Here is a 23,491-nt window from a genome sequence, read left to right on the forward strand (position 1 = left end):
AACCATATTTGCCCCTACCCGGCTACAGCTGGATAAAGGGAAATGATGATGATGATGATGATGATGATGATGATGATGATGATGATGATGATCTACTTTTAATTTCTTTTTGTAATAGTCACATGGTCTATATGAAATTCTTCTAAATGGATGTTCAGGGACCTCCAGGTTGTTTTCTTCTGCAGGTGTGCAGAAAATGAGCTGACATTAGTATCAGATCAAAGGTTTCACAGAAGTTGATTCATCTTTATCCATTTTTATTGGATCTTTTATGGGCAGGGTAGAGTCCTACGGTGGCTTGTACTTCCTTTCATTGACTGTTTGTGCATTGAAATCTCCCATCAAAATTTTGACATGTTTAGGAATTTGGGCTGCTGTTTATTCTAGTAGGTCCCAGAATTCTTCCAGCTTTTTTGGGTCGTCTTGGTTGTAATTATTTGTTGGTGCATGAGCATTGATTTTTGAATAGGATTTGTTTTGTGATTTGATTACTTTGGCCGCTATTTTTAATAAACTTCAACCAACTCGTGTGATTGAGTCAAAAGTCGAAGGTGCTAGTTCAACATTCACGACCTCTGCACACTTCAAGATGTGGACGCCAGTCCACCCTCTGTCAGATTTTAATTTAGTCTTCATTAGTAAGGAATTTCACGACTTTTTCCATATCCATAACTAGGCTATCACAAGACAAATATACTGGGTGAGTTGGCCGTGAAATTTTTTCTGAGAGACATGTGAAACACGTAACTGAATTTGATACTCTTCGTACTGCAAACCCAGTGCTAAATTGCAGTGGTCTATTAAGGACTAGAATTCCTGGTTTACCTTTGTATATTCTGTAGTTTACTGACTGGAAGTGATGTTCATCCATATACAGTAAAGCCTCGTTAAGACATTTCTGCAGGGGACAACAAAAAAAGAACATGTTAAGCAAGAAAATGTACTACTGAATATACGGACAAAAACTATCCAACAGGGATATAGAAACATTAAATACAATTTTTTTTCCTCTGTGGAGACATTTTATGTTGTGTATCTGCAGGTACAGTGAAAACTATATCTAACATTTCTAAAGATGAGGGGAAAGTATTAAAAGGTGTGAAAAACACAAGTAAACAATTATGAAAACCTTTTCCTCAGGGGCTTATAAAATAACAAATGCACTGAAAGGTGTGAAAAACACCAAACAATAAACGTTAGCAGAAGCCTTTTATTTTGGAGCAGTGGATTATTAAACATTATTTTCTGGTCACTCTCTTAGACAATGAATTGGAGGTTACACTCGACCATGTGGGACTGCGAGAAATTACTTTGGCCGCTATTTTTAATAAACTTCAACCAACTCGTGTGATTGAGTCAAAAGTCGAAGGTGCTAGTTCAACATTCACGACCTCTGCACACTTCAAGATGTGGACGCCAGTCCACCCCCTGTCAGATTTTAATTTAGTCTTCATTAGTAAGGAATTTCATGACTTTTTCCATATCCATAACTAGGCTATCACAAGACAAATATACTGGGTGAGTTGGCCGTGCGGTTAGGGGCGCGCACCTGTGAGCTTGCATCCGGGAGATAGTGGGTTCGAGCCCCACTGTCGGCAGCCCTGAAGATGGTTTTCCATGGTTTCCCATTTTCACACCAGGCAAATGCTGGAGCTGTACTTTAATTAAGGCCACGGCCAATTCCTTCCCACCCCTAGGTCTTTCCTATCCCATCGGCACCATAAGACCTATCTGTGTCGGTGTGGTATACGCAAGTTGCAAAAACCAAAAAAAGAAACAAATATGCACCACACTAGTCAATTTCACACTATTATGTTCCTAATCCAGACATAGGCTACCGTATCATGCAACAAGTATTTGCTACACTTCACTGTACCACTCAACACAAAATAAATGTCTAACTTCTGAATGGAATGTGAAATACAAGAACAAACAGGCTCACAGGCTCACTGTGTTATTCAGCAATCTCTCTGCTAACCACCAAGCAAAACTGAACATTCCTGAGGCTAACAGCTTGCTCCTCGAAGTTGCAATTTATCCTGTGAAGTTCAGGAATTGAAGGCCTTTTCCCATAATCATGCAACTGTGGCGACGGTTCTTACCTGAGTTGGAATTCTCGTTTCTTTCACAAGGGATGACATATTTTCAGAGCTAGGGAAAATGTGATCGTACTTGTACTAAGCAGTAATAGCGAAAATTCGTGATGTAATAAGTATGTTTGTGTGTTCCTGTTCCAGATATAGGCTACTGTATCACGCGACAAATATTCGCTACAGTTCACTGTACCACTCAGCACAAAATAAATTTCTAACTTCTGAATGGATTGCAAAATACAAATGCAAATAGGCTCACTGTGTTATTCAGCAATCTCGCTGCTAATCAGCAAGCAAATCTGAACACTCCTGAGGCTCACGGCTTGCTGTCCGAAGGTGCAACTTGTCCTGTGAAGTTCAGGAATTAAAAGTCTTTTTTCGTAATCATGCAACTGTGGCGACAGCTCTTACCTGAGTTGGAAATCAAGTTTCTTTCACAAGGGATGTAAAATAATATTTTCAGGGCACGTGATAAATTTCGTAAACATGCAATCGGACCAGAAGATGTATTCATTTGATGTCAAAAAACATGTTCCCGAATATTCCGGTATCAAAAACAATAAGTCTAGAATAATACAATTACTCAAGCGGTAATAGCGAAAATTTGTGACGCGATAAGCAAGGTATTTTTTTATAGATTTAATACGATGAGAATTGGGACTTTGAATTTACTACGTGCTAAGCGGGGAAAACATGTTAATGAGGAACGCACTAATGACGTTTCACTGTATCTAGTTTCTTGAAGAGCTAAAATTTGGGTATTTAGTCTGTCCAACATGTCCTATAATTGCTATAATTTGCACTGATAAATTTCATGAACATGCAATCGGACCAGAAGATGTATTCATTTGATGTTAGAAACATGTTCCCGAATATTCCAGTATCAAAACCGGCAAGTCTAGTAAAGAACTATCTACTGAAATGTAGTAATTTAAGTAGACATGAGGTAGAGGATTTTATTAATATCTTGGAATTCGTCACTGCTAAAAGTTATTTCACCTTTGATGGCAGATTTATAAACAAGAAGGTCTTCCCATGGGCACCCGAGCTTCGGGGATTATGGAGGAAATTTACATGGATTTTCTTCAAAATACTGAAATCAACAACATTAAAGGGATAATATTTTGGTTGAGATATGCGGATAACATGTTTACAATTATTGTTCACAGCATTACTAATGGGGAGGAGGTATTGGAACAATTAAATAATATGGATTCACAGATTAAATTTTCTTTTGAAAGTGAGAATAATAAAGTGGTATATTTTCTTGATGTTACAGTTATTAATGACTCAAATAAACATAGATATAAAATACTTAGAAAACCCACTCAAGTGAACGTAATCAGACAAGATTCCATGCACCCGGAAGCACATAAGAGGGCCTCCTTTTATAGTATGATTCATAGGGCTTAGGTCATACTTAGATCGAAAGAATGAATTGAATACCATTTATTTAATAGCTAAAAGAAATGGGTTCAACAGGCAGTTTGTGGACAGAATTATTACCAAAGTCAAGAAGAAATAGTTTTAGACATTAACTAAGGACACTAAAAAGAAAGAAGGCAGTTATGCCCTTTTCACCTGCAGTCATAGCTAAATCTATGAAATTACAAAAGTTTTTAAAAAACTTAATATGAGAGTTTCTTTCAAACAATCAATACTGACCTGCATTTAGGGCAGTCGCCAAGGTGGCAGATTCCCTATCTGTTGCTTTCCTAGCCTTTTCCTAAATGATTTCAAAGAAATTGGAAATTTATTGAACATCTCCCTTGGTAAGTTATTCCAATCCCTAACTCCCCTTCCTATAAATGAATATTTGCCCCAGTTTGTTTGTTGTTTGTTTGTCCAACCCTTGTCCCGTTTCCCTACAGGGGTCGGAATATTTGCCCCAGTTTGTCCTCTTGAATTCCAACTTTATCTTCATATTGTGATCTTTCCTACTTTTATAAACGCCATTCAAACTTATTCATCTACTAATGTCCTTCCACGCCATCTCTCCGCTGACAGCTCGGAACATACCACTTAGTCGAGCAGCTCTTCTTTTTTCTCTCAATTCTTCCCAACCCAAACATTGCAACATTTTTGTAACGCTACTCTTTTGTCGGAAATCACCCAGACAACTAACAACAACGCTCATCTTTTTGATGATCAGCACCTTATTAACAAGGTCAATAATAATTTTCAGAAATCAGTAGTTTGTAAATTAAAGTGCCAGCAATGTCGCACAAGTTACATTGGACAGACAGGCTACAATTTTTCCATCCGATATAAGGAACATGTTAATGAGTCGAAATACGGCAGATTACATGTTGCAAATCTCATGAAATGTACTTAAAGTCAAATAATAATACTAGATTATAAATTCCACCTGTTCAATACATAAGAGTTTTCTTATTTAAATTTAAGAAATAGTTCTTAACATATTACATTTTCCTTTTGACTTTTAATACAAGAAGCTACAACCACGTCTATCAGCTAATTATAAAAATAGATACTCTCTGACGAGTACTTATCCTTGCTCCTAAGTGCTTAATGAAGTTTGTCGTATTATCTTTTCATATAAAATTAACAACTTACTACCACTAAGAGTGACTTTAATCCTAAATTATTAAGCTATTATAAGCTCCTTTTGCCATCTCCAGAATAAGGCACCATATTTACCAAATTTTATTTCAGCGCAGCAATTTATGTATTATTTAATTTTGAACTTTTAACTAACCACTTGTTACCACATTTTAAAAAACGAGACATTCGCAAAGATCTACAATAAGGATTATCATAAGAGTACTTATAACTACTACCGTATATTCTACTTGCTAGTCATTTTATACACATTTGTACCTAAAACAGTATCCTCTTATTTAGGTATAATAACAATCAGGATCCTGATCTATCTTTCTTTCAGGTATGAGATTTTTAGGCTGATGATGGCCTCATTATGGGTGAAACACGTCCCTATATGTAATATGTTAAGAACTATTTCTTAAATTTAAATAAAAAACTCTTATGTGTTGAACAGGTGGAATTTATAATCTAGTATTATTATTTGACTTTATATGGCAGATTCTCGGCAATGGGTTCTCATATGGTGGATACCAATCATACATTCACAGACATAAAGCAAGACCTTCAAATTCTCCAATTAAGAAAGGAAATCTATTGAATATTTTTGAAAATGTTTTTATTGATATTGACCAAAAATGCAACCCAGCTCATAATCTGAATGAAATATCGGAGGAAATCAATATACTTATCGAGGAGATAATCATTAAATTCTTTACACGAGGGCGCGTAAGTTAAGCATTACAACCCCACACCTCTCCCCCTCCCCCACATCAAACTCTCCACAACCTCCCCTCCAAGTCAGTTCTCAACAACCTTCGAGGATTGCACTCAGTTAGCTTCAACACTTGATGTAAATTTCCTTCCTTTTCAGGCTCATATTGTCATAAACGTCAGCCTAGATCAACTTGTGTCGTTCAACATAAGTCCACCTTTCTTCAGCTCATCACTAGAAGCTAATTTAAAGTGTCATTAATCTTGCACTGTTTATGTACACATGTCAACATGTACATTCACAATGTTGGGATAACTACATGATTAATTTATTACACATAGCCTCTCATGTTGTATTACATTTGTGCAATTCCACACATGTAACAATATTTTAATCTGTGCAATACCTGGACTTTGTGATCACATCATATTTGTGTTTGTTATTTTATGACTCAGGATAGACAAGACGCCAATATTCCACGTCACAAGACTAACAGACCTTTTATTCGTTGATTTTATTGTGTCCTTACCATATTTTCAATTATTTTATTTGTAACTGAAGATGTCGGAAAAGAGGAACGAAACATGCATCACCAGTATGGTTTAATGTAGTCTTATTAATAAAGATGATTATCATTAGTGGGAGCATGGACATTTATTATAGTATAGATTTTATTAGATGCCTTTAAGGTGAGTGTTGAGAGTCGTGAAGACTGATTTGAATTCTTGAACTGAATTTATTATTTTAAGGCTGACCAAAAACCCTGTTCCATATTGTGGGATATTCTTCATCACTCACTTCCCGGGTATACCTTTATAAAGTCTGTACCCTTGAGATTCCAAGGCATCCTGGTCAGTGTTTCTAATTTCCTGTAATCCCATGATAAGAATTTTGTGTTGGTCCATTATATTTAAACTTAAAAATTTCATTGTTCCGTATTGAAGAATATTACAGTTAAAATTGAAATAATTGATAAAGAGATTCAACCTATTCAATACAAAAGAATAAGAAATGTAGTGAATTACATTCTTATTTAATAAAAAGTAGAAGTGGTACCAGTTTCGACCCTAGTCCAGGTCATCATCAGCCGATTAAAACATGAAAAACAATGCATAGGAAAGGAGATAAAAGATCAAGTACACTCCGGATCAGTAGAAGAGGCAATAAAATGTGTCACTTAAAAGAAAACAGTGCGTAATTTTCTGAGCGGCAGTATGGCACACGCAGTGTTAGGCAAAGTCTTATAATGTTTATGAATAGCTGGCAAGTCACTTCAACAGATCTACTCATCTTCAACTCCTGCACGATTATGGATCTTCGTATGTGTTTGATTATGATATGACTTTGTGCCTGACAGTGTTCAAAAACTAGCTCATTTAACCGTTTCAACCGAGGAAAGGGCACGAAGATCGGAGCATCTGAAGAAGTACTGGGAGGACCGCAAAGCCCGAACAAACCCTTCAAAGAGACCTGAACGATGGACTGATTAAAGTGATCCTATGCGATCATAAAAGAAGACAAGATTATGGTATTGTAAAGGTGGAACATTTGTTGTTCAGATTTTCACAAGTTGATAATGCCATAATTTGCCGCTTTTGAGAGGCGTATTGATGTTGATGGTGCCAAGAAAATGCTTGCGTTTGGGACGAAGAGATTTGGGAAGCTCCAACACATGCTCGCATGATGTTCTCAGTCCCCTAGAATCTGATGACCGAGAAAACCTAATGCAATCACTAGGACCTGGAGCAGTTTCTTTGTCAGCTGGCATTTCCATAATGCTAAAAGGTTGAATACAATTGATTAAAATTTGTATCCACCTTATTCAATACATTAAAATGCTGTTAAGATGAAATTACAACATATATTTTGTCAGAACTAGTTTCAACGCCTTTTATTGCGTCATCATCGGCTGATATACATTTTAGGAAATATTGGCAAACACATAAGTTTATCTACGTCACATAAAACAAATTTTAAAAATCATATTGATGATCTAAAAACCGTGTTAAAATTATATTGTTTCAAAGTCCGTATTATCTGAGACTTGCGAGTATTAAACTTTAAATAGATTCACAATTAAGTATTTATTATTTTCCACCTAGTCGATACTTTGTCAATTTTATATATTTTTCATCTAAACAGTGTTATGTGGCTGAAGATGTTGATAAAATACGAAACATGTACCACTTTTAACCATTAAATTGCCTTAAGCAATCATTGTATCGACTAGGTGGAAAATAATAAATACTTAATTGTGAATCTATTGAAGTGCGATACGGACAATGAAACTGATTTTATGTAATATTAAACTTTAAGTTGATGAGGTCCGATGTAAGTTTGTTTGCTTCCTCATAAATTAATGTGGGTTTAACACTTTAAGCAAGCCTCGGACCTATGGGAGTAATGGAGTCCCACTCCCATTTGACAGGCGAGGGACTCCTTGGAAACAACTTGGCGAACGAAATGGAATTCGATGGGGAGCTATCAATATTAATGGGGCTTATGGAAGAAAGAAGGTAGAACTGGCTGAGTCAGCAAAGAGGATGCATCTGGATGTGCTAGGAGTAAGTGATATTCGGGTAAGGGGAGATAAGGAGGAAGAGATAAGAGATTATAAAGTGTACTTGACGGGTGTTAGAAAGGGAAGGGCAGAGTCTGGGGTAGGGCTCTTTATCAGGAATACCATTGCACGCAACATAGTTTCGGTTAGGCACGTAAATGAGCGAATGATGTGGGTAGATTTGTCAGTGGGAGGAATTAGGACAAGGATTGTGTCTGTGTATTCACCATGCGAGGGTGCAGATGAGGATGAAGTTGACAAGTTTTATGAAGCATTGAGTGACATTGTGGTCAGGGTCAACAGCAAGGATAGAATAGTGCTAATGGGCGATTTCAATGCGAGAGTTGGGAATAGAACTGAAGGATACGAAAGGGTGATTGTAAATGTGGGGAAAATATGGATGCTAATGGGAATGGGAAGCGTTTGCTGGACTTCTGTGCTAGTATGGGTTTAACTGTTACGAATACATTCTTCAAGCATAAGGCTATTCACCGCTACACATGGGAGGCTAGGGGTATCAGATCCATAATAGACTATATCTTAACAGACTTTGAATTCAGGAAATCTTTTAGGAATGTACGAGTTTTTTGGGGATTTTTCGATGATACAGACCACTATCTGATCTGTAGTGAACTAAGTACCTCTAGGCCTAGGGTAGAGAAAGTGAAATCTGTCTGCAAACGAATAAGGGTAGAAAATCTCCAGGACGAGGAAATTAGACAGAAGTACATGGATATGATTAGTGAGAAGTTTCGAACAGTAGACAGTAAGCAGGTTCAGGATATAGAAAGTGAATGGGTGGCATACAGGGATGCTGTAGTAGAAACAGCAAGGGAATGCCTAGGAACAACTGTGTGTAAAGATGGGAAAAGGCGAACATCTTGGTGGAATGATGAAGTGAGAGCAGCCTGTAAACGTAAAAAGAAGGCTTATCAGAAATGGCTCCAAACAAGGGCCGAGGCAGACAGGGATTTGTACGTAGATGAAAGAAACAGAGCGAAACAAATAGTTGTTGAATCCAAAAAGAAGTCATGGGAAGATTTTGGTAATAACCTGGAAAGGCTAGGTCAAGCAGCAGGGAAACCTTTCTGGATAGTAATAAAGAATCTTAGGAAGGGAGGGAAAAAGGAAATGAACAGTGTTTTGAGTAATTCAGGTCAACTCATAATAGATCCCAGGGAATCACTGGAGAGGTGGAGGGAATATTTTGAACATCTTCTCAATGTAAAAGGAAATCATCATGGTGGTGTTGCAAACAGCCAAGCTCATGGGGAGGAGGAAAATGATGTTGGTGAAATTATGCTTGAGGAAGTGGAAAGGATAGTAAATAAACTCCATTGTCATAAGCCAGCAGGAATAGATGAAATTAGACCTGAAATGGTGAAGTATAGTGGGAAGGCAGGGATGAAATGGCTTCATAGAGTAGTAAAATTAGCGTGGAGTGTTGGTAAGGTACCTTCAGATTGGACAAAAGCAGTAATTGCACCTATCTATAAGCAAGGGAACAGGAAGGATTGCAATAACTATCGAGGTATCTCGTTGATTAGGATACCAGGCAAAGTATTCACTGGCATCTTGGAAGGGAGGGTGCGATCAGTCGTTGAGAGGAAGTTGGATGAAAACCAGTGTGGTTTCAGACCACAGAGAGGCTGTCAGGATCAGATTTTCAGTATGCGCCAGGTAATTGAAAAATGCTACGACAGGAATAGGCAGTTGTGTTTATGTTTCGTAGATCTAGAGAAAGCATATGACAGGGTACCGAGGGAAAAGATGTTCGCTATACTGGGGGACTATGGAATTAAAGGTAGATTATTAAAATCAATCAAAGGCATTTATGTTGACGATTGGGCTTCAGTGAGAATTGATGGTAGAATGAGTTCTTGGTTCGGGGTACTTACAGGAGTTAGACAAGGCTGTAATCTTTCACCTTTGCTGTTTGTAGTTTACATGGATCATATGCTGAAAGGTATAAAATTGCAGGGAGGGATTCAGTTAGGTGGAAATGTAGTAAATAGTTTGGCCTATGCTGACGACTTGGTCTTAATGGCAGACTGTGCCGAAAGCCTGCAGTCTAACATCTTAGAACTTGAAAATAGGTGCAATGAGTATGGTATGAAAATTAGCCTCTCGAAGACTAAATTGATGTCAGTAGGTAAGAAATTCAACAGAATTGAATGTCAGATTGGTGATACAAAGCTAGAACAGGTCGATAATTTCAAGTATTTAGGTTGTGTTTTTTCCCAGGATGGTAATATAGTAAGCGAGATTGAATCAAGGTGTAGTAAAGCTAATGCAGTGAGCTCGCAGTTGCGATCAGCAGTATTCTGTAAGAAGGAAGTCAGCTCCCAGACGAAACTATCTTTACATCGGTCTGTTTTCAGACCAACTTTGCTTTACGGGAGCGAAAGCTGGGTGGACTCAGGATATCTTATTCATAAGTTAGAAGTAACAGACATGAAAGTAGCAAGAATGATTGCTGGTACAAACAGGTGGGAACAATGGCAGGATGGTACTCGGAATGAGGAGATAAAGGCTAATTTAGGAATGAACTCAATGGATGAAGCTGTACGCATAAACCGGCTTCGGTGGTGGGGTCATGTGAGGCGAATGGAGGAGGATAGGTTACCTAGGAGAATAATGGACTCTGTTATGGAGGGTAAGAGAAGTAGAGGGAGACCAAGACGACGATGGTTAGACTCGGTTTCTAACGATTTAAAGATAAGAGGTATAGAACTAAATGAGGCCACAACACTAGTTGCAAATCGAGGATTGTGGTGACATTTAGTAAATTCTCAGAGGCTTGCAGACTGAACGCTGAAAGGCATAACAGTCTATAATGATAATGTATGTATGTATGTAACAAGAACAACCGCTGAAAACACAATCTTCTTAAAGAAACATTAGCTCAGTTTAACACTTCCTTAACTGCGATGTAGAACCGTATTAAAATAATTCAGTAAAATCTTCAAGCCGTTATAATGTAGCAATCACAGTGAGGTGGAAATGAGCAGTCGGTGCTTTAAGATGTTAATAATTATCTCATTCCCAGTTCAATGCGGACCTCAAAAGATCGTTGTCCTTGCGAAACACCGAGTTGCTTAAGCTACTGCAGATCATCAATATGTTTTTTTTAAATTTGTTTTATGTGACGTAGATAAACTTATGTGTTTGCCAATATTTCCTAAAATGTATATCAGCTGATGATCACACAATAAAAGGCGTTGAAACTAGTTCTGACAAAATATATGTTGTAATTTCATCTTAACAACATTTTAATGTATTGAATAAGGTGGATACAAATATTAATAAATTGTAATCTTGGTTCAATATGGATGAATAATGAAATTTATTAACTTAACTAAAAGGTTGAAGGTAATGGGGAGACCGCTAGTTTTCGATCTTGCTGTTACAACTAAGGTAAAAAGAAAAAAAAAAAAAAAAAAAAGCCTCAGAGATTGCCTCAGATGGGTTCTGGCTGTTCTATGGCTTCTGCTTGTCAGCCGCCTCCAGTATGGTTTGTACTGCAAGAACTTTATTTCGCTCAACTTTATTTCACATCAAAGAAAAGTACAATAAGTTCCACCTTTTCAATACATTATATTATGTGACAGTTTTACGTTACAGTTAAACCTTCACATTTTTATACACTCGGGACCGGTTTCGACAGTGTCCCTGTCATCATCAGCCAAGAACAATTAATCGAGGACATTAAACCTTACAATATTTCAGGTATGATATAACAGTAAATATAAAATTATACATTATCTATCTACAAAAAGGTGTGAACATGTCCAGGTAAAAAATCACGATTAAGAAAAATCATGTCCTGTAGGGTGTGCATTTATAAAAATTTCTAATTAAAATAACGTGTTAAAAATCTGCTATTTCTTTTAACCGACAGTGAAAAAAGCAAATTAATTAAAATGAACCCAGGACTTCCCACCGTTAAAGCACAACCAAAAATACATAAACCTAATGTCCCGATACGTCCTATAGTAAACTACAGACCGAGCCCAGTAAACTATCCACTTTGCTTGTTCAAAAACAGTCCACATTAGATAACAAATTTCAAACCCTCCTCAACAGATCTTCCATAACCAACAAACCATCTAATAACCTGATCAACCCAAACACTGCCAGTCACCCTATAGCTGACTTTCACTCTCCTTTCATCAATTTATCTAATACAACATTCGATGATGAAGAGATCACTATTTTGTCAAAAGGCCCTAAACACAACTGGCCTAATTATAACCCATTAAATGTTGCGAAAACACTAATAGTAGAAACGGAAACAGCGATAAAGAAGATGCCCCATGATATACAAGATGAACTCAGACACGAAGTCAACAAACAACTTAAGAAAACCTTTACATCACCTACCCAAAGCATGACCAAATCTCAACTCGAAGATAGAAATAAAATCATTCAACTTAAAAATAAAATTAAAGATACTAATACTATCGTCACGAAAGCAGATAAAGGCAACACCACTGTTATTATGAATCAAACAGAATATGTATCCAAAACCAAAATGTTTTTCACAGACAGCACTTTTACAATAATTAACAAAGATCCTACACAAACCATTCAACGGCAATTAAAACAGACGCTTAAAAACACATCATTTCTTTTAACCGACAGTGAAAAAAGCAAATTAATTAAAATGAACCCAGGACTTCCCACCGTTAAAGCACAACCAAAAATACATAAACCTAATGTCCCGATACGTCCTATAGTAAACTACAGACCGAGCCCATTGTACAAAGTAGCACAATTCACCCAACAATTTCTTAAAAGACACTACACCTTTAAGTCTAGAAAATCTATCAAGAATACACTACAACTTATCAAACAACTGGATGACTTTACACTTCATCCATACCATTCTTTACATTCGTTTGATATCACTAATATGTACACTAGTATTAAACCAGAAAAACTTCTTAAAATTATCCCTCAAAATTTGCATAACCATAGTCAACTTAGTCAACTTGAGATCACTGACTTTATGTCTATCTTGAAACTTTTAATCAATAACAACTACTTCACCTTCGATAAAATAATTTACAAGCAAGACGGCCTAGCCATGGGATCCCCAGCCTCCGGCATTTTAGCAGAAATATACTTAGATTTTTTAGAACATACAAAAATTGACAACAACACAACATTTAGCAATATACATCTTTGGTCCAGGTACATCGACGATGTATTTATTATTATGGACCAACGCACTACAGACGCAGCTACCACCTTAACGCACCTTAACACTATTGATACAGACATAAAATTTACACTGGAATCCGAAGCTAATAATACTATTAATTTTCTTGATCTCACCATTACCAGACTTCTATCTTCCTTCAAATATAATGTCTACAGAAAACCTACACATACTGCCACTACAATACAAGAAGACTCTATTCACCCCCTAAGCCATAAACGGGCCACTTATAATAGCTTAGTACATCGAGCATTTAATGTCCCAATGTCGAAATCAGACCTTAACAAAGAATTAAATACCATACGCAATATCGCAGCTCATAATGGATACAACAAGAATTTTATAGAAAATATAATCAGCAAATTCAGACATCGCCCAAAATCGAACCTAATTAAAGAAGTTACTAAATCGAAATCTTTTTCAACCTTTACCTACAACCGGAATATTTACAAAATTACAAATATATTTAAGAAACAGAAGACTAACATCTCCTTCAAAACTAATAACAGAAACCTAGATATCCTATACAATTCTAACTCAATCAATACCTCTAACCCTTCTGACAAATCAGGCGTCTACAGATTCCACTGTAACGACTGTCTCAGCACCTACCTTGGACAGACCGGTAGATCGTTCAAAATTAGATATACTGAACACGTAAATGCGATAAAATACAGAAAATTTTCCGCAATAGGCCAACATATACATGATTATAAACATAAATTTTATGGTATGAATAACGACATAGACATCATTGAAATAATAAATAAAGGCCCCATACTCGATTTCACCGAACAATTCTACATCTCACTCGATCAATACAATAACCCAAATTTTAACCTTAACGATCTCTCCGAAAAACCTACAATACTTTTTGACACTTTTATCAAAATAATGAACACTCTTAAAATACCAAAAAACCGATCCATCTTCAAAACAATACACAACATGCTTACATATTTCCCCTACCATCGCACGCGCCCACCTGATCACAGTCCCGCCTCTACCGCGTTGCCTCCTTCCCCTAACTCAGTAACTCCGCCCCTCTCTGCTCCCTTCTATAGGTGGGCCGGCACAAGGTTGCACTTGACAGTTGTAAGTCATGTTGGCACCACTACAAAAATGAAATGAAGAACGTCACCCGTCAGTCAGAATCACCAATCCACTACTTTTTATGTCAAATACAGTTACGCATTTTATTCATGTTAATTCGTATTTAATTCCGTATAGTGTTCATAATCTTTTATTTGCCTACACAAATATGAGCATTTAAAATATATTATAAGGTTTAAGCGAGCTACAAAATAAATACGAACTATTTTCAGTTGATTGTTGTTGGCAATATAGGTAGTATAGTGGTGCCATCTATAAGTAGCTTGACTACTGTATTGAAGTGTTGCCGTTTTGCCTGTCGCCGCTAGCACGTGGTCAGGTGTGATTCGAGCGTTTATGAAAGTTTTGTTTTCATTTTGAGATAATTGTGAAATTTTATTTTAACGAATGCAGTGCGATGTCTCGGAAATGACAACATAGTCATGAAGCGCGAAGTGATAATCCTTTGAGCCGGGGAGTGTCCCTTAATAGTCAGGCATTAGAATTAGTGCGGAGAACTCGTGAATTTTACGAGGGAGACGAAATTCGTACGCTTGTATAGCCGTCTCTCCGTCCCTATAGATCATGTTGTGGATCGCAAATCTCAAACATTAGGGCTTTCAAAGCGTACTGCCATTCAAACAGGTGTTCGCCTCCAAGAACAGAAGGAAAAAGTGACGGGGGTACATAGCAATAGCGAAAACGGGGCTGAGAGTAGGGACTTGTTTCACAGCACTCTGAGAAAGAAACGAATTTAAGCTATCTCCTGTAATAGGAATTAATTCTTTCCAGGCTGATGCAATACGAAGACACGAATACGATTTTTACAGCTCAAAGTCCCTTCTGTCATTGTTATGGACAATGCACGTTACCACTCCGTAATAATGGTCAAGACCCCTTCTTCGAGCGCCCGTAAAGAACTGTAAGTGGAATGGCTGCAGTAAAGAAATATCCCAGCGCATATGTGTATGACTAAATTAGTCGACACCGGGCGAGTTGGCCGTGCGGTTAGGGGCGCGCAGCTGTGAGCTCGCATCCGGGAGATAGTGGGTTCGAATTCCACTGTCGGCAGCCCTGAAGATGGTTTTCCGTGGTTTCCCATTTTCACTCCAGGCAAATGCTGGGGGTGTACCTTAATTAAGACAACGGTCGCTTCCTTACCATTCCTAGGCCTTTCCTGTCCCATCGTCGCTATAAAACCTATCTGTGTCGGTGCGATGTAAAGCAAATAGCAAAAAAAAAAAAAAAAAAAAAAAAATAGTCGACGAGGTAGCGAAGGAACAAGGGCACGAGGTTATTAGGTTGCCGCCGTACCACTGTCACTTCAACCTCATTGAGTTGGTACGGTATGGGGTGAAGTAAAACATTACGTACGCACTTATAACAAGTCCTTCACAGTTACTGAAGTGGAAGGACTGTTCCGGGAGAGTATTGCTCGAATGGATGCGGTTTTGTGCAGGAAGAAATTTAGCCATGTCGCAGCATTCATTAATTTGGCAATGGCAATACATGGCATCATCAGTGACTCTCAGGAGTTGATGATCTGCCTAGACGATGATGACAGTGATAACGAAGGCGACGGTAGTGATGGCAGTGAATTGGAGGGTATCGAGCCTTTGCCTTTGTGAATCAGGTATGAAAATAAGGTTTCTGAATTTTCGTAAATTTTATAGAATTTACTTGAAACATTTTGTGTTAGCACCGGTGTATATTATTCTAACATTTATTGGTGAAGGTGTATATGAAGTGAGATCCTTGTTGGCCGATTTCTTCCGTGTTTTCTAACATCGCGATAATAAGAACTTCGTAGTATATTTATCTCGTATAATTTTGTGTGATGAATAATTGGTGAGTTGAAAGTTCAATTTTTGTCGGCAGATTTCATTTGTATTGTGTATCAACGCGATGACATTAAAAACATTTCTCCCATGTTTTTAAAAACACATGTGTCGTGCAATCAGCTGTTGTTACGGCGGCAACATCGCTTCGTGCGCCACTGCAGTGTGACCAATATTGTGCGCAGCTGTCATGTGCAACCTTACGCCGGCCCACCTATAGGCATCGTCTCTCTTCAGCCTGTCAGTTCCACTACGTTCCGTCTACCAACAACTTGGCACCTGAGGTGAGTTTCTCATTCACCAATACTTCGCGAAATTTAACTCCCTTTCGTTTCTTAAATACGGTAACTTTATATCGCGTTTTATTTCTTATAGGTTCCGACTTGGATCAGGATCCCTTCTAATCAATTTATATGATCACAACCTACAATATAAGATCTACAAGCACCATTTCAGCCAGGACTTTTGTTACTTCTCAACAAGATGATATACAACCACATGTCGACATGTATATTTGTTTAATAGGACTTGCTGATCATCTACATCAACAAGCAGTGACCCATTTAAATTGTTCATTTCTACTTATATTGATATTTTATATAATCATCTGCTCCTCAAGTCCAAGTTGTAGCCTCAGCTGAACTTTACCATATATTTTAAGTGGAACATCATTAACTAAATGTTTTATCAATTTTTAACTTGTCACACATGGCTATATATCTCGAGTGTTAAAAATACCAAAATCAAGCCTACAAACATATTTACTACAACCTCAGCTGAACTGCATCACATATTTTAAGTGGAACACCATTTAACTAAATGTTTGAACACCTTTAACTTGTCAAACATAGCTATATGTCTTGAGTGCCAAAATTTCATAGATTTACACCTATAAACATATTCTGCTATAGCTATAATATAATAGCAGATTTTTAACACGTTATTTTAATTAGAAATTTTTATAAATGCACACCCTACAGGACATGATTTTTCTTAATCGTGATTTTTTACCTGGACATGTTCACACCTTTTTGTAGATAGATAATGTATAATTTTATATTTACTGTTATATCATACCTGAAATATTGTAAGGTTTAATGTCCTCGATTAATTGTTCTTGGCTGATGATGACAGGGACACTGTCGAAACCGGTCCCGAGTGTATAAAAATGTGAAGGTTTAACTGTAACGTAAAACTGTCACATAATATAATGTATTGAAAAGGTGGAACTTATTGTACTTTTCTTTGATGTGAATTCTGCTTCAATACGGAACCCAAATATGAAGTTCTTAACTTTAAACAACTTTATTTCGGCAAACCGGTTAGGACCCCGCTATTCGCCAGCTGGGGCGCGCCATGTGGGAGGTCCTCCTGCTGCTGCTGCTGCTGCTGCTGCTGCTGTTGTTGTTATTGCTTTCTAGATGAATTGGCTCTGCAGTTTGAGTTGCCTGTGCGCTTACATTCGGTAGGTGGTTGGATTAAATCTAAATCCCCCATTGGCAGTCCTGAAGATGGTGTTCTGTGGTTTCCCATTTTCATGTCAGGCAAATGCTGGGGGTGTACTTCAGTTAAGACCACGGCTGTTACTTCATGGTCTAACATCGTGGCTAGCCGGTTCAATCAATCAATCAGTACTGATCTGCATTTAGGGCAGTCGCCCAGGTGGCAGATTCCCTATTTGTTGCTTTCCTAGCCTTTTCCTAAATGATTTCAAAGAAATTGGAAATTTATTGAACATCTCCCTTGGTAAGTTATTCCAATCCCTAACTCCCCTTCCTATAAATGAATATTTGCCCCAGTTTGTCCTCTTGAATTCCAACTTTATCTTCATATTGTAATCTTTCCTACTTTTATAAACGCCATTCAAACTTATTCGTCTACTAATGTCATTCCACGCCATCTCTCCGCTAACAGCTCGGAACATACCACTTAGTTGAGCAGCTCTTCTTCTTTCTCTCAATTCTTCCCAACCCAAACATTGCAACATTTTTGTAACGCAACTCTTTTGTCGGAAATCACCCAGAACAAATCAAGCTGCTTTTCTTTGGATTTTTTCCAGTTCTTGAATCGGGTAATCCTGGTGAGGGTCCCATACACTGGAACCATACTCTAGTTGGGGTCTTACCAGAGACTTATTTGCACTCTCCTTTACATCCTTACTACAACCCCTAAACACCCTCATAACCATGTGCAGAGATCTGTACCCTTTATTTACAATCCCATTTATGTGATTACCCCAATGAAGATCTTTCCTTATATTAACACCTAGATACTTACAATGATCCCCAAAAGGAACTTTCACCCCATCAACACAGTAATTAAAACTGAGAGAACTTTTCCTATTTGTGAAACTCACAACCTGACTTTTAACCCCGTTTATCAACATACCATTGCCTGCTGTCCATCTCACAACATTTTCGAGGTCACGTTGCAGTTGCTCACAATCTTGTAACTTATTTATCACTCTGTAGAGAATAACATCATCCGCAAAAAGCCTTACCTCCGATTCCACTCCATGATATATAAGAAAACATAAAGGTCCGATAACACTGCCTTGAGAAACTCCCCTCTTAACCACTACAGGGTCAGATAAAGCTTCACCTACTCTTAATTCTCCTGAGATCTATTTTCTAGAAATATAGCAACCCATTCAGTCACTCTTTTGTCTAGTCCAATTGAACTCATTTTTGCCAATAGTCTCCCATGATCCACCCTATCAAATGCTTTAGACAGGTCAATCGCGATACAGTCCATTTGACCTCCAGAATCCAAGATATCTGCTATATCTTGCTGGAATCCTACAAGTTGAGCTTCAGTGGAATAACCTTTCCTAAAACCGAATTACCTTCTATCGAACCAGTTATTAATTTCACAAACATGTCTAATATAATCAGAAAGAATGCCTTCCCAAAGCTTACATACAATGCATGTCAAATTTACTGGCCTCTAATTTTCAGCTTTATGTCTATCACCCTTTCCTTTATATACACAGGGGCTACTATAGCAACTCTCCATTCATCTGGTATAGCTCCTCCGACCAAACAATAATCAAATAAGTACTTCAGATATGGTACTATATCCCAACCCATTGTCTTTAGTATATCCCCAGAAATCTGATCAATTCCAGCCGCTTTTCTAGTTTTCAACTTTTGTATCTTATTGTAAATGTCATTGTTATCATATGTAAATTTTATTACTTCTTTGGCCGTAGTCTCCTCCTCTATCTCGACATTATCCTTGTAACCAACAATCTTTACATACTGCTGACTGAATACTTCTGCCGTTTGAAGATCCTCACATACACACTCCCCTTGTTCATTAATTATTCCTGGAATGTCCTTCTTGGAACCTGTTTCTGCCTTAAAATAACTATACATACCCTTCCATTTTTCACTAAAATTCGTATGACTGCCAATTATGCTTGCCATCATGTTATCCTCGGGTGCCTTCCTTGCTAGATTCAATTTTCTAGTAAGTTCCTTCAATTTCTCCTTATTTCCACAGCCATTTCTAACTCAATTTCTTTCCAGTCTGCACCTCCTTCTTAGTCTATTTCTCTATTATAATAAGGTGGGTCATTACCATTCCTTACCACCCTTAATGGTACAAACCTGTTTTCGCATTCCTCAACAATTTCTTTAAACCCATCCCAGAGTCTGTTTACATTTTTATTTACCGTTTTCCACCGATCATAGTTACTTTTTAGAAACTGCCTCATGCCTGCTTTATCAGCCATATGGTACTGCCTAACAGTCCTACTTTTAAGACCTTCCTTTCTATCACATTTATTTTTAACTACCACAAAAACAGCTTCATGATCACTAATACCATCTATTACTTCAGTTTCCCTATAGAGCTCATCTGGTTTTATCAGCACAACATCCACCAGAGGGAAAAATATACTGTTTGAGCCCTGTTTGTGGGAAAAAATTCATATTCAGAATGTTGGCTGGCAGGGTAGGAGAGGTAGTGGTGTACAACTTCTAATTACTAGATTGCATGCCAAAAGCCTGTATTCAACTCCAAACTTCTCTTCAGTGTTCATATGGAGTGAGGTCATATGAGGCTGTTAATGGTCATTCATCCATCAGATGGCAATATTAAGCCTTGAACAAATCCCTTAGTGTTATTTGATATGAGTAGGCTAAATGCTGACACCAGGTTTCACCCTCTCCCTACCTCATCATCATCCCACATCCAGGCGTGCAGGTTGCGTGTGGGCGTCAAATAGAAAGATCTGTGACAGGTGAGCTGAACATGTCCTTGGACACTCCTGGCACTAGAAGCCATATGATAAATAAAGAATTAGTTTAAGTTTATTATTATTATTATTATTATTATTATTATTATTATTTTATATATATATAATTCGCTGGGGCCATCAACGACCACGTTAAGTCTTGTTGCATTTGACACTGAACTTGGCCTTCTTTAGAGCCCAAATTTCCCTCGGTCTTTGTGAGTGGGCCTGCTTACGCTCCTCTGTCCAAGGGGCACCATGTCTTCTCTTCGGTTGCTCGTCTCGGTTTAGCCCGTTCGTCAATATTTTCTTGTGGAAGAGATCTCTGTTAAGGGCGTCTTCAGTTGAGATATGTAGCATTTGCAGGTCTTCTTTGGTATTTCTAAACCAGGATATGTGGTTTTGGGGTTTGAATCAAAAAAGTGAAAGATTTCTTTAGTTAACTTTCTTCCGTCCATTCTTTTCAGATGACTGTAAAATCGTGCCCATCTTTTTCTGATTGTGTCGGTAATTTTCTCTATTTTGCTGTAGACTTCCTTGTTGGATCTCTTTTGATGGATTCCATTTCTGTACTTTGATCCCAAGATTCCTCTCACAATTTTGCGTTCTCTTTTCTCCAGTTCTTCAAGGAGTCCTTTGTTGGCATTTAGAGACAGGGTTTCGGCTGCATATAGAACTACTGGCTTCAGAACTGTTTCATAGTGACGTATCTTGGTGTTTTTTGGAAAGGCATTTTTTGTTGTAGATTGTGCGGGATGTTTGGTAGGCTATTTCCAGTTTGCGTACTCGCTCCTGAAGTGCTTCTTTGTCCAGTCCATTTTTCATGATGATCTCACTCAGGTATTTGAATTTGTCTACTCGGGTGATGTCCCCGTATTTTGTATGGAGTTTTGGTGGAGCCTCTTTGATGTTAGTCATTACTATTTTCTCAAACGATATCTGCAAACCAGTTTTTTCGGCAATTTCCTTTAAAATTTCAACTTGAGCTCTAGCGGTTTCTATGTCGGTTGAGAGAACAGCAATATCATCGGCAAATGCTAAGCAGTCTGTTGCGATCCCCTTGGATTTGGTTCCTATTCTCAATGGACTGTAGTTGGTTTCCTGTAATCTACCCGCCAGGTTCTGATGATCTTTTCAAGAACACAGTTGAAGAGTATCGGGGATAGCCCATCACCTTGTCGGACTCCTGTTTGGATGTCAAAGGAATGCGAGAGACATCCGTGGAACTTCACCTTGGATTTTGTATCGGTCAGGGTGGCTCTAATTAATGCCAACAGTTTCAAATCAACTCCAAATTCATTTAAGATGTTTAGCAGGACTTTCCGGTCAATGGAGTCGTACACTTTCTTAAAGTCCACAAAGACAGACACATACTGCTTGGACCTTAGTGTACAATATCTGATGATCGTTTTGAGATTTTGGATATGTTCAGCTGTTGAGCGACCTTTTCTGAACCCTCCTTGGTATTCACCTATTTGATGTTCGACTTGTGCTTCCAAACGCTCCAGGATGGCAAGTGATATAATTTTGTAAGTCACGGGTAGCAAAGATATTCCTCTGTAGTTGATGTTCTTCATGCTGCCTTTTTGTGTAATGGATGGATCAAAGCTATTTTCCAATCTTCGGGTAGGTCTCCTAGTTCCAAATTTCTTCTATTTGCTTTTGCAAGATATCAAGTGATTCCTCTGGGGCATATTTCCATAGTTCTGCTACTACTGAGTCTTCCCCCGGCACTTTGTTATTTTTGAGACGGGCAATGTGGCGCTTGATTTCATCTCTGTCGGGTGGTCTGGAATCTGGGTACCTGAGTAAGGGTTCCTTGGTCTCAATGGCACTGTGCGGTTTAGAGCAATTAAGTAAATTCTTGAAGTAATCTGCCAGAATGCTGCAATTTTCTTCATTTGACGTCGCCATTGTGCCGTCCTTTCGCTCAAAGCATAGAGATGGTGGTTTATAGCCAGTGAGTTTGCGTTTGAAGGCTCTGTAGTACTCTCGGCTTTCATTCTTCCTAAAGTTTTGTTCTATCTTTTCAATGAGAGATTTTTCGTATTTACGCTTCTCAGTTCTGAACACCCTAGCTGCTTGGGCACGTTGGGTTTTGTAGGTTTCCCAATCATTTTCTGATTTCGTAGAGTAGTACTGGTTCCACGCATTGAGTCTTTCTTGGGGGACTGATTCACAGGTACTATTCCACCAGGCATGATTTTTGCTTCTTTTGATTTCTGCAACGTCTTTGGCGTCCTCAACAAGGAGACTTTTGGCGTTGTTAAAGTCAGTCATTTGGTCTAGCCTTCTCCTGGAACTCCTCGACCCTATGCCGAAGTTTATCATTGTCGAAGCGTGTGATCTGTTTGGTTGTCTTCCTTGTGTTTGTGGGAATTGGTTTGAATTTGATAAGAGATATATAATGGTCTGAGGCCACATTGATGCCTTTCTTTACCTTGACATTCATAATCTCAGGGCTGTTTCTCGTGGAGATTGCAACATGATCAATTTGGAACTCTCCGAGAGCTTGGACGGGAGAACGCCAAGTCATTTGCTTTCTGGGTAGATGGCGAAAGTGGGTCGACATGACCTGCAGGTTGTGATTTTCGCAAATGGACACCAGTCTTTTGCCGTTGGGATTGGTTCTTTTGTGAGCAGGGTAATTTCCTATAACTTTCTTGTACTTCTGTTCACGACCTAGTTGGGCATTGAAGTCACCCAAAAGAAGCTTGACATGGTGTTTGGGGATTTTGTTTAATTTTTCATCCAGTAGGTCCCAGAAATTATCAACTTCATCTGGATCAGACTTGTTCTTATCGTTTGTAGGAGCATGTGCGTTAACTAGGGCGTAGGTTTTGTTCGCGCATTTAATTGTGAGTATAGACAATCTGTCTTTCACAGGTTCGAAATTTGCAACTGATTTAAGGATCTTGGTTCTAACAGCAAACGCGGTTCCAAGCATCACAGCTCCATTGAGGATTCCTCTTTGCGCTTTGCTCTTGAAAAATCGGTAGCCTTCGGATTCAAAAATCCCTTCATCTGGGTACCTTGTTTCCTGTAGGGCCATTATGGATATCTGATTTTCGTGAAGAGCTTTGGTGAGGGTTTTCAGCTTGCCAGTTTGTGTAAGTGAATTTATGTTGAAAGTTACTAGAAAGGTTTTGGATTTTGGCCTGAGTTTT

At 38.2% G+C, this 23,491-nt stretch overlaps 1 protein-coding gene across 1 annotated transcript in view; it reads left to right on the plus strand.

Annotated features, from left to right (window-relative positions):
• The window catches only part of Nup160 (nuclear pore complex protein Nup160), a 358,544-nt gene that overhangs the window by 306,518 nt on the left and 28,535 nt on the right, over window positions 1-23,491 (plus strand). The window lies entirely within an intron of this gene.

This window comes from Anabrus simplex, chromosome 1 (genome assembly GCF_040414725.1).
Source record: "Anabrus simplex isolate iqAnaSimp1 chromosome 1, ASM4041472v1, whole genome shotgun sequence".
In the NCBI taxonomy this organism is placed as follows: Eukaryota; Metazoa; Arthropoda; class Insecta; order Orthoptera; family Tettigoniidae; genus Anabrus; species Anabrus simplex.